Source organism: Mytilus californianus, unplaced genomic scaffold, assembly GCF_021869535.1.
Source record: "Mytilus californianus isolate M0D057914Y unplaced genomic scaffold, xbMytCali1.0.p SCAF_15, whole genome shotgun sequence".
NCBI lineage: Eukaryota > Metazoa > Mollusca > Bivalvia > Mytilida > Mytilidae > Mytilus > Mytilus californianus.
In genome coordinates, this window is record NW_026262637.1 from 21,030,493 (window position 1) to 21,042,216 (window position 11,724).

The window sequence follows — 11,724 nt, forward strand, 5'->3', positions numbered from 1 at the left end:
TGGTTTAGAAAAGTTATGGATAAAAAAAGCCTTCCGTCATTTATCAGATACATGTATTTGCAAATATGGTTAAGTCAATGTTATATTAGGGAAAATCCCAAATATTAATCTGATAAAGATAAAATTGGGTGTACAATGACGGTTTGTGACAAAAATTCCTTGAATGCTTCATCGAAATCACTGTTTTTTAGGAGGAGTTGTACTACATCATTTGTCATGTTTGAAGATATGTCAAAGTAACTGTTTGGCTATGGGAAACCTCTAAAAATAATTTGGACAAAAATTAAAGCAGGAGATGAACATTGTATGTAGGTGTTGAAGATTTTCAAGAAAATATGTCCAGTAGTGAAGGGGGTTATGGATATAGGGTGTGAAGATACAGACGTGCGAACGAACATAATTATCACTAAGCAATGCCAATGGTATTATCTATTTAAGAAATCAAGACCCTTTATGAGTGATTTTAGTTGGTGGTTGCTTAGTGGTAATCAACGAAGAAGATGGATTGGTATTCAGGTTTTGAAATCTCTACTTTTCTTACTAAGATAAAAATAAGAATCAGTAAGACCAAAACATCTTTTTCCTATTTTACCTCCTTAATTCTCCTTTTAAAATGTTCTGCCATTGAAAATTGTTTACGTTGGTAACAAATTTGGACTTTGTTCGACAAGCGTTAATATGATTGGTTTTTTTTCTAATTACATGTATATTATATAATCCGATTTATTGTATACGAGACATTTTACAGATATTGTATGTATGAATTTAACTGTTCAACTAAAAACAAAATTGAAATTTCAAAATAACGAACTTCCAAATGATTTGGAAAATAAGAATGGATAATGAATCAAATTCTTAATATATAAAACCAATCAACTAAAAAATAAGAAGCGAGTAGACAAACAACAGACAATAAGTACTCTACAAAAATGTATAATCAAAATTGACAAAAAAGTAATCCGGATTTATGACCAGTATGACTATTGGCACCTTAACGCAAATTTAACCACCGTTGAAAAGTCGCCTTCATCTTCAAGTCATTTGATATGTCACGACTTTAACAATAATATTAAAAGTACTAATTTCCTGTACCAGATGCAAAATTTAACAGTTAATGTTTCTACGTTGAATAGCGTATAAATCCCTAAAAGGACCAACAGCATTGCTAAATCCGGACAAGGTATCAATGCTAAACCAAATTCTTAAATTGGATTCAGTCACTCGTGTTTCGATATTACCTTTGCATTGAGTGTAATGGGGATACAAAAAAACAAGGTATAAAATTTGATTTGATGCATAATATACGAATTTTGAAAAATTGTTTTTGTTATTGGTGTTTAAAACCATCTATTGGAACTATGAAAATATCATATTTAAAAGATCAATTAACCAAATATAATATCTAAAAGATAACCACCCCAGCAGAAGAATACATTTAGAGTCGGGTTGATGACTAGAGAATTTAATAAACGACTTATAATTTATCGGGTATCAGTATTAAAGTAATATGATATGTCAGTTCCAATAGCATTACGTACCGGTATTACACCCTCGAACTTCCATTTACCCCTGTATTGCTTACCCAGCTGTCGATGCACCCGGTCTCGATCCTTTTGGAGTTCATTGGATTTACTGAGTTTTTGTTTATGTATTTTTTGTCTTAACTTGTATCTTCTTACTGATTTATTATATTTGAATATCGTTAAACTACAGTTTCGTTTAATTTATTAAATGACAATTGTACAAAACTCTTTGAATAATGACACATGCGAACATTTCAAAACATATCACTCAATACATGAGACATATTTAGAAATCAATGCTATAAAAACTGAAAGTAGATGACGGAAACCTGACTGCTGAATGAGATCCAAGATGCCAGATGCTTCGAAAGTAGATAACCATGTCCTATTCAACGAATATATGAACATAACACGATATAAAGCATATGGATCCGAAGCGCTTTTACTTCATCCAGGACGCTCAAAGTCAAATAGTTCGAAAGCCAAGGATGTACAAGAACTGACACAGTTGAAGAGCCTTATGACAAAAAAAGGACATTAATATAATAGCCAAAATCCATATACGGTCAATTTTGCTTGAGGATGTTAGAACTTGAATTTCTTAATACGATGTTATGTTGTAAATCATGTCAGTACAGAAGTAATGACTACGAACTGAACTGATGATACCCTCGTGGACTGATACTCCACAAACAGCGGTATCGATCCAGTGCACTCATAAGGTACACCACTTGCCGTAACACTTGAATGGATTATATCATAATAAACACTTTAAATCTGAAAACACTTTTATTCAGAAACATAACAATTAATAAATATTTAACAAATATATACATGAGATTAACAAAACGGTCATTTGGCATTTTTGAACTTTAACATAATAGCACCAATAACAAAAAGACAATTCGTTTGCTTATTTGGAAGTCCATCACAAACGTCGTTGTGGGATATGAATTCCCATATGATCACGTAACCATTTAATCTGAAAAATAAGAAAAAAGAAAAATGTCAATATACACACAAATAAGTAGTGCATTTATAGACAAAAAATTAAAAAAACCACAAGACATACAGTATGATGAAACAACAAAAGTTTACTGACACCATAGTCAAAAGCCAATAGTGAAGTTTCACCCTTAACAATTTAATCATGAAAGGTCATTTAAGCTATTGTTAATTGATGTCACACATTGAGAAATGCAAAGTATTCTGATTGTGTTCTTCGTTAATAATACCTAAATTTAACACATATTGTCCGAAAAACAAGCATATTTTGCAAGCATTTATGCAAAGCTTTTTGACCTTCTTTTTTTTATTATTACAAATACATTCTGTAGGCAATATAACTACATGAACCGCTAATAAACTTATTCTTTTAAACGAAAAAGTCATCTATAGTTATGATATTGTGTTTTTTGGGTGGGGGTGCTTTAATTAGAGTTTTTGTCACTTAAATATCACCTGTCGCAAAATAAAAGTCGAAGAGGAACTAAATGTGATTTTTATATACATATGCCCATTCACGGCTCTACAATATGTCGATACCTGTATCTTGGCATTGCACAAGGTCATGATTTTCTCGGACTATAAATGACGTCATTACACTAAATCCATTGGATATTTAATGTGTACTGATTGATATTATAGTCTTAGATGCACGATTTTTTTTATAATTTGTTATTGGCTTTGGACTAGCTGTCAGTAACTACGAGTACTCTCAGATCTGTACTTGGTGTGTTTTTGTTGTGGGGATGTATAAGTACCCTGCCACGTCCACTATGTGTTTTTGTTAGATGTATTTCTGCTTTGTATCGATCTGATGAGTTAAGACCTTTTTAACTGATTTTTATAGTTTGTTCTTATGTTGTACTGTTATATCACTGTCCCAGGTTAGGGAGAGGGTTAATCACGCCACATTCTGTATGTGCCTGTCCCAAGTCAGGAGCCTGTAATTCAGTGGTTGTCGTTTGTTGCTGTTTATCATATTTGTTTTTCGTTCATAATTTTGTACATAAATCAGTCCGTTAGTTTTCTCGTTTGAATTGTTTTACATTTGTCATTTCGGTGCCTTTTATAGCTAACTATGCAGTATGGGTTTTACTCATTTTTGAAGGCCGTACGGTGACCTATAGTTGTTAATTTCTGTGTCTAGATTTCTTGTAGATGGTTGTCTCATTGGCAATCATACCACATCTTCTTATTTTTTTTTTAACAACGTCATATCAAATTACGAAAAAACATTACCAAGCCCACAATAAACGTCATAGAAAACAAAGGCTGAGCACCACGAACTCCACAAAAAAACTGGGTATGATAAGAGATCTTGATTCGCACGTGACACTTGTCATTTTGTTCATGGTAGGTACAAATAATTCGGTAAAAAGCAATAGAAGAATTGGTGAGTTTCGTGCTTTTCACTGAGCAGTTTAGTTTCCAATACAGGGTGTGTAACAAAAAACGTTTCGTTTTCACGGGCATTGTTTTAATAAATTTATTTGTCCATTGTTTTGACTGATTAAACAAAGACTTACCATACATAGTATATCACCATATCCAACTTCACTTTGATTTAGATAGTGATCGAAACCATGCATGGACAGATTATATTCTGTAATTATAAACAAAACATTTCAATATTAGTTCATGATAAAAGTGATAACATATAAATCTGAATTAAGATTTTTCTCGTGTACAAAACCTTTTATCAATCACTTTTTAAGATCAAATTCTCCACAACTTTCTTTACCATATAAATATTTATTCAAACAGGGTTTAGGTGTGACAGTATATATATAAATTGAAAAAAAATAATAAACAAAAATATAACATCAATGCATTGTTCAAACAACCATTGAATTATATGTACTAAACAATGACGGGTTTAAATAATCTGTCGTTAAGCATAAAAAAGTCTGCATATGTCATTGTTTTTTTTTAATGTAGTACGTAGTTGAGATGTTTCTTATTGACATATACATTATATATTTAGATGACACATATCATAACTCTATCCGATAGCGCACATGTTTGCTGAAGCAGCGCTGCGCCCAAATTAAATGGAACACGGATCCCATCGATAACGGAGTTGATTCTGGAAAACTAAGTTATATATATATATATAAAAAAAAAGAAGAAAAAAAAAACAAAGATCTGTATGTGTATTCACAATAATTTATCAAATACATTTATGGAATGAAGTAGATACTAATATTACGAATAAGTTATATCTTACCAAATAGTGCTTCCCTTAACTATTAGGTAAATTAACATGAGGGATACAAAGTTAAAAGCTGTAAACTTAGTAAGTTGTTATAGCAAATATGCAATAAAGTTATTGTTACGTTAAAAAAAAAGACATATACATTGTACCCAACATTCCCTCCTATTCATTTTTATTTCAAAAACCCTAATTTCAAAGAGATTTTTTTTTTTTATCTAAAACCAAAACTTGTATGAAATGCTTCATAACAATGTAACAATTGCAATACATACATAACTTTGAATTAAATTATTTGCAAGTTGAATTCATTGTAAAATTTTAAAGAATAAATTCTTTATTTTTGCGTGCTGTAAGAATCACTGACAATAAAGAAACGTAAAAATCTTGCAAATTTTTACGTTTCTAATATTTTGCAATGACCTCTACTTGTAAATTGTAAATTTACGTATTAAAAAAATCGTAAAGATACATTCAAATAAAAAATCTGATCAATATCGTATTAAATCTGTTTTGTGTTTTTTTTAGATAAAAATTATTTAAATTGAAAAAAATCGAAATTTATTACAGAATAAACATCTATTTGTTGTACAGCATCGAGTCATATGAAAACTCGTTCTAATGCTTCATGGGTGTGTTAAACATAATAAACATTCATTGAAATTTCTTACTTAAAATTCTGTTGAATTTATTGTTTTACATGACAGGTTTATTTCAAAAATACAACAAATATTTTTTGTACGATTTAGCTTAACAATTTAATAAAGTATATCCCATTATACATACGCAGCAGTCCAATGTTTTGTATATTTCTTGAGTTTATTTTGACTAGTGACTTTCTTCACTATACTTTAATTAAATTCTTTCACAGCTTCGGAGTGCTGTACTCCGTTTTATACAGAAAAACATCTTAAACATCTTCTAGGGTACAAAAGGAATTACCTACCGCATTTTTCAAGATCAACTTCTTCACGGCATCTATGAGCATGTCGTTTTCGTCTAGCAGTAGTTGAACATACAAATAACAGGATTAACCAAAATTTGAAAATTTTCATAGTGAACCGATCCTTGACGTTTTGAAATTTGGTAGCTTGATGAAGGCTACGGATTTTATATGATTGTCATTGCGGATATGGAACATAAAATGTACCTTTACTTTACTATAGTTTACGTCAAACGCCAATTAATCGGAATTAATAAATATTTTAATACCTGATATGTTGTTTTTTTCCCTACCTCACGATTGATGTTATAAGTGCAATTATTGAAGATTATCGGAAGTGTTTATTTTTCCAGTTGAGTGAATTTGACTATAAAATGAAATTAAAACCTTCTTCTTAACCACACAAATTACACGGTAAATAAATCAAATATTTTTAAATTTCTGATTAGTTGATAGATGTTTAGTCAGGCAACCAATGACTATTTTTATCATGGAAAAAGACAAAAAAAGAAAACGTTAGCACTAATTGTGCTGATTATAGTTCGAACGTGTACAGAAGCACTAAAACCAACACTAACTCGGCAATAAACACGGCTTTAAGATGGTATCTTGTATCGCGCCTGGGTTTGAAGATCCAATGCGGAATCTATTTCTAACAATTTTTAAGATAAGTTATTTAAAATGTAAATTCCGGCGACTACATATTTTGTCCTTTTAAATTGAATGAAACAAAAAAGAGGATTGCCTTTGCGTTACATCCTGTAATTATATACTATTTTTTTGGGGATCCGTTTATAGACAACAATCAACAATTTCGGACTATTATAATATAAGGATAGTATAACAATCTATGATATTTATTCATAATATCTATTTCACAGAAATTGATGAAAATCATCTTGACTAAAATATTATATTGCATGACCATGCAAGTTTTCTTAATATTTTTTTTAAGAAATGAAAAATTTGCGCATTGTTCCCATTATTGGTTAGAATATATTTTAAATAAAACAGTATATGTATAGATAGTATGACAGATAGAGTATTTTTTGTATATTTTCTTTTGCGAGAAGAATTCAGTGAAGATGCGGGGGATATTTGTAGAAGGATATCTCTTATCTATTTTCTCTGTCCTGCAAATTGTCTAAAAATACTTTTTCTATACCTCACCGAGCACTTGGTCATTTGTGCGATTTATTATATGCGGCTGTTTTTGCTAATGTCTTGATAATCATGCATGCTAGGCTAAAGAATAATAGATTTAAATTTTTAATGTTCAACTAAACCATCTCAATTGGAAGTAAATGTAATTAAGCAGATATATTTGTGAAACATACCATTCCGGAGAAGACACGTAATTTTTTTCGTCTAGCGGATCAGGAGGAAACTGTACCTTCTCAAAATACCCCTCCTGGGGATGAGATAAATCTGTTCAAAATAATAAGAACGTCACCTACTGATATATGTCAGTATTGACATTAAAGCAGAATTTCATGCATTTAATGGGCAATACCTTTGATAAAATGATACACGTTATTGTCTTGCCGCAAGTTGCAGGGTACATCTACATGAAAGATTTACATTTTTAACTAATATCTACCTTGTACAACATTCTGAATAAATGAATCTGAAAAACATAATAAGTCAGATATATAGAAGTAAGATTAAAAAAATCATTGAATTTGTAAACCTAAAAAATTGTCATCGTTAATAATAAAACAAACTTTCCCATCTTGCAAGATTTCCATGTACAACAAACGCAAGAATTCGAAGAACCTACCAGTTTTACCAAAAACGTTGATAAAATCAACATAGAGGGTATTTGGGCACGTACTACCAAAGGTGACCCATTCCTGATAACAGACGACAACACAGTTGGGTGTATGTTAATCTTCAGTACCTAAACGAATCTAACACATAAGCAGCAGCAGATATTATATCCTAGTATGATGAAGGTACATTTTACTCCTGTCCAAGCCTATTCTTCAAACTTTACACATTCCACGCAATGGTTGACGGCGCAATGCATTATCCACTGGTACACAGTTCACTTCCAGCCAAGAGCGAACTAATATACACAAGGTTCCTGACTTTACTCAAAGATGTATGTCACCAACACCAACTACAACTTCAGCCTACCACTATCTTCCTGGACTATGAAGTCGCCATCCGAAATGCAGCATATTATGTATTTCTTTACATCAATGCAAACCACTGTTTTTTCCACTACACACAATGCATCTGGAGAAAAGCACAATGAACAGGGATTCGGGTTTCATACAAGAAAGACAACAACATTCATCAACTAGTACACCGTGCTGCTGTCCTTCCACTTGTACCTACTGCTGAGGTCGAAGATGTGTGGTTTAATGCCCTAACCGACATTGATCAGATTGATACTAACATCAGCTAATCACCCTTTACAGACAATGATCCCTTTGATAAAATTGTGAAGCCAATCCTTCTATATGGATGTGAGATTTGGGGTTTCAGTAATACTGAAATTATAGAAAGAGTGCATTTAAAATTTTGAAAATTATTATTAAATCTTAAGAAGTCGACACCTAATTTTATGATTTATGGTGAACTTGGTATTTATCCCATGTCTTTATATATACAGCTGCATATGGTTAATTTTTGGTAAAAAATGGTAAATGGATTGCTAAAATATTATACAGATACATGTTCTTGAAGAATTCTGAAAACCAATTTAGGTCAGATTGGTTGAAATACGTTAAAGATACATTAGATTGATGTGGATATAGCAATTTATCATGGTTATCACAAGGAAATTTTAATTCTAAATGGTTGGGTATTAGTTTTAAACAAAAGCTATTTGACCAGTTTCAGTAGAAATGGAGAGCAGATATTGACTGTTCATCAAAAGGTTTGGCCTACAAATTGTTTAAACAAAAATTTGAATATGAAGAATATCTGAATATTTTAAGTGATAAAGATAGAATAACATATTGTAGATTTAGAACGGGAAACCACAAGTTACCCATCGAAACTGGTAGATGGAATAAAATTGAACGTAACAATAGATATTGTAATTTATGTCAATGCAACGAGGTTGGTGATGAATTTCATTACATTTTGCTGTGTAGCTCTTTGGCAAATTTTCGAGCACAATATTTGGATACTTTTTTTTTGCACAGAATTAATATACTAAAGTTTGGAAAACTATTTCAGTTAAAATACAAAAATAAGTTAAAAAAGCTGTGCAAATTTATCAGCGTTATAACTTTTCAAGTAAGTCTTCCTGGTTAATCACCACTCTTCGCTATTACTGTTTATCTTATTTTATTTCTTTTTGCATCTCATCTTGTCATGTTTGTTTATGTTATGTTATAACTTTTGATGAACTTCTTTGAACCATTGTAACTATATGGTGTTTGAAAAATAAAGAATCTTGAATCTTGCTAATTTGTATAGTTTGTTTCATATTATAATGCTTGCTTGAATCTACTGTTGAATTTGTGTTATAAAAGAAATAAAATAATTTACTTATATTTGTTTCCATTTCTTGCATATCTATTTAAATTAAAAACACAGAATTCATACACATACAAAAAAAAAACAACTTTTCTACAAAAATAACCTATTAACTATCCAAAATAACACTTGTCAATTAAAAGTTGATTAAACAATGTTTATACAGTATAATCCTTTGTTTGCACAAGTTTTCCCCCTATTCCCACATGAAATTTTAACTTTTCTTACCAGATTTATAAAAAGTGGGAATAGGAGGAATGAACCATTGAATGTTGCCTTAATATATGAAATAGTTGTTTTGATGGATTCTTATAGTCTTATATCTTTTTAATGTAACCCAAGGCACAAATAGCCTTTGGTGTATTCGGCAATTTTAAAAAAAAAAATTTGTATGCTATGCTCTTCAATCTGGCGTAACAAATTATAAGCCTGGTATCTTTAATGAGTTTTTGATTATATAAAAGAAGATCTCATCTGCAAAATACACGAAAAGAAAATGTGTACATCAGAAAATCACCTTGATACAGAAGACTGCCATATACTGTTCTTATCATGACTGTTTCGTATTCACAATAATTTTATTCATATAAAAAGTAAAATAACAAAAATACCGAACTCCGAGGAAAATTCTAAACGAGAAGTCCCTAAGCAAATGGCAAAATCAAAAGCTCAAACACATCAAACGAATGGATAGCAACTGTCATATTCCTGACTTGGTACAGGCATTTTCTTATGTAGAAAATGGTGGATTAAAACTGGTTTTATAGGTAGCTAAACCTCTCACTTGTATGACAGTCGCACAAAATTCCATTATATTAACAACGATGTGTGAACAAAACAAACAGACCCAAAATGTCAAAATAAAATCATCCTATCCATTGATCTTATACACAGTTACAATGTCCAATAGCTTGTAAGACCATTGATCTTATACATAGTTACAATGTCCAATAGCTTGTAAGACCATTGATCTTATACACAGTTACAATGGCCAATAGCTTGTAAGACCATTGATCTTATACACAGTTACAATGTCCAATAGCTTGTAAGACCATTGATCTTATACACAGTTACAATGTCCAATAGCTTGTAAGACCATTGATCTTATACACAGTTACAATGGCCAATAGCTTGTAAGACCATTGATCTTATACACAGTTACAATGTCCAATAGCTTGTAAGACCATTGATCTTATACACAGTTACAATGTCCAATAGCTTGTAAGACCATTGATCTTATACACAGTTACAATGTCCAATAGCTTGTAAGACCATTGATCTTATACTCAGTTACAATGTCCAATAGCTTGTAAGACCATTGATCTTATACTCAGTTACAATGTCCAATAGCTTGTAAGACCATTGATCTTATACTCAGTTACAATGTCCAATAGCTTGTAAGACCATTGATCTTATACACAGTTACAATGTCCAATAGCTTGTAAGACCATTGATCTTATACACAGTTACAATGTCCAATAGCTTGTAAGACCATTGATCTTATACACAGTTACAATGTCCAATAGCTTGTAAGACCATTGATCTTATACACAGTTACAATGTCCAATAGCTTGTAAGAAGTAGATCACATAAAAAACAATGGCAAAACGAAACCAAGAGAACATTTCAAAATTCGTTTAAAAATATTCTAAAAAAAAATATCCGACTTTGATTTCTGTTTAGATCAGTAAACCTCGTGTCCATAGCACACACATCTCAAGCTTAAAAATAGTAATGTATACTACCCTGGAAAAGTTATGTTTTTAAACCTTTAGGTTTAATCAATTAGAAATGAGAAAATGAAAAACGAGGGCAATTCTTTCTCTACCAGTTGAAAAAGAGTTGAAAGATTTCGATATTTGAAAGAAAAACATAAAAACTAATTTATCTTACTGTTACAGTAGAGAAGAAGGAGTTCCGAGTTGATAGGACTTAACTAAAAGCCTATCGGGGCCTTTTATAGCCGATTATACGGTATGGGTTTTTCTCATTGTTGAAGGCCGTACGGTTGCCTATAATTGCTTATATCCACTTCATTTGAACTTTGGTGGATAGTTGTCTCATTGACAATCATAAACTTACGTAACATGTACGAATCAGAAGAATTTTACCATTATTGAAACAAAACAAAAGCAGGGTCAAACCGAAATAGTCAATGAAATAAATCTATAAACTTAATAGTTGAAAGTGACTTCATGTTTCGAACAGACATAAAAAGAAATCTGATGGACACCACTTTCTCAGATATTTGCCGATAGAAAGCAAATTTCCAGGTGGAGTAAATCGTGTTCTAATGAAAACACGAAAAAAGAACACATATATGGGGCTATTGATCACCAGTGCAAGCTTAAAACATCATTGCGATTGGCATTGGTTTTTGAACTGGAAAAACGAAAGTTTCAAATTTGCAGTTTTCTGCTGGATTTTAAGATTATCCGAGATCTGCCTCTTCATCAGATGAAGTTGAAAAGCAGAATCTTTCAAGCTACGATAAAATTTATACCAACAAACAAACCAACAAAACAAATCTCTATACATTTAACAAA

At 31.2% G+C, this 11,724-nt stretch overlaps 1 long non-coding RNA gene across 1 annotated transcript; it reads right to left on the reverse strand.

Annotated features, from left to right (window-relative positions):
* Positions 1–2,301: 2,301 nt before the first annotated feature.
* LOC127725909 (uncharacterized) lies at positions 2,302–6,004 on the reverse strand. Its single transcript, XR_007993269.1, has 3 exons — positions 5,687–6,004; positions 4,055–4,131; positions 2,302–2,505 (listed from the first exon to the last, which is right to left on the reverse strand). It is a non-coding gene; the product is annotated as an uncharacterized LOC127725909 (long non-coding RNA).
* Positions 6,005–11,724: the final 5,720 nt, after the last annotated feature.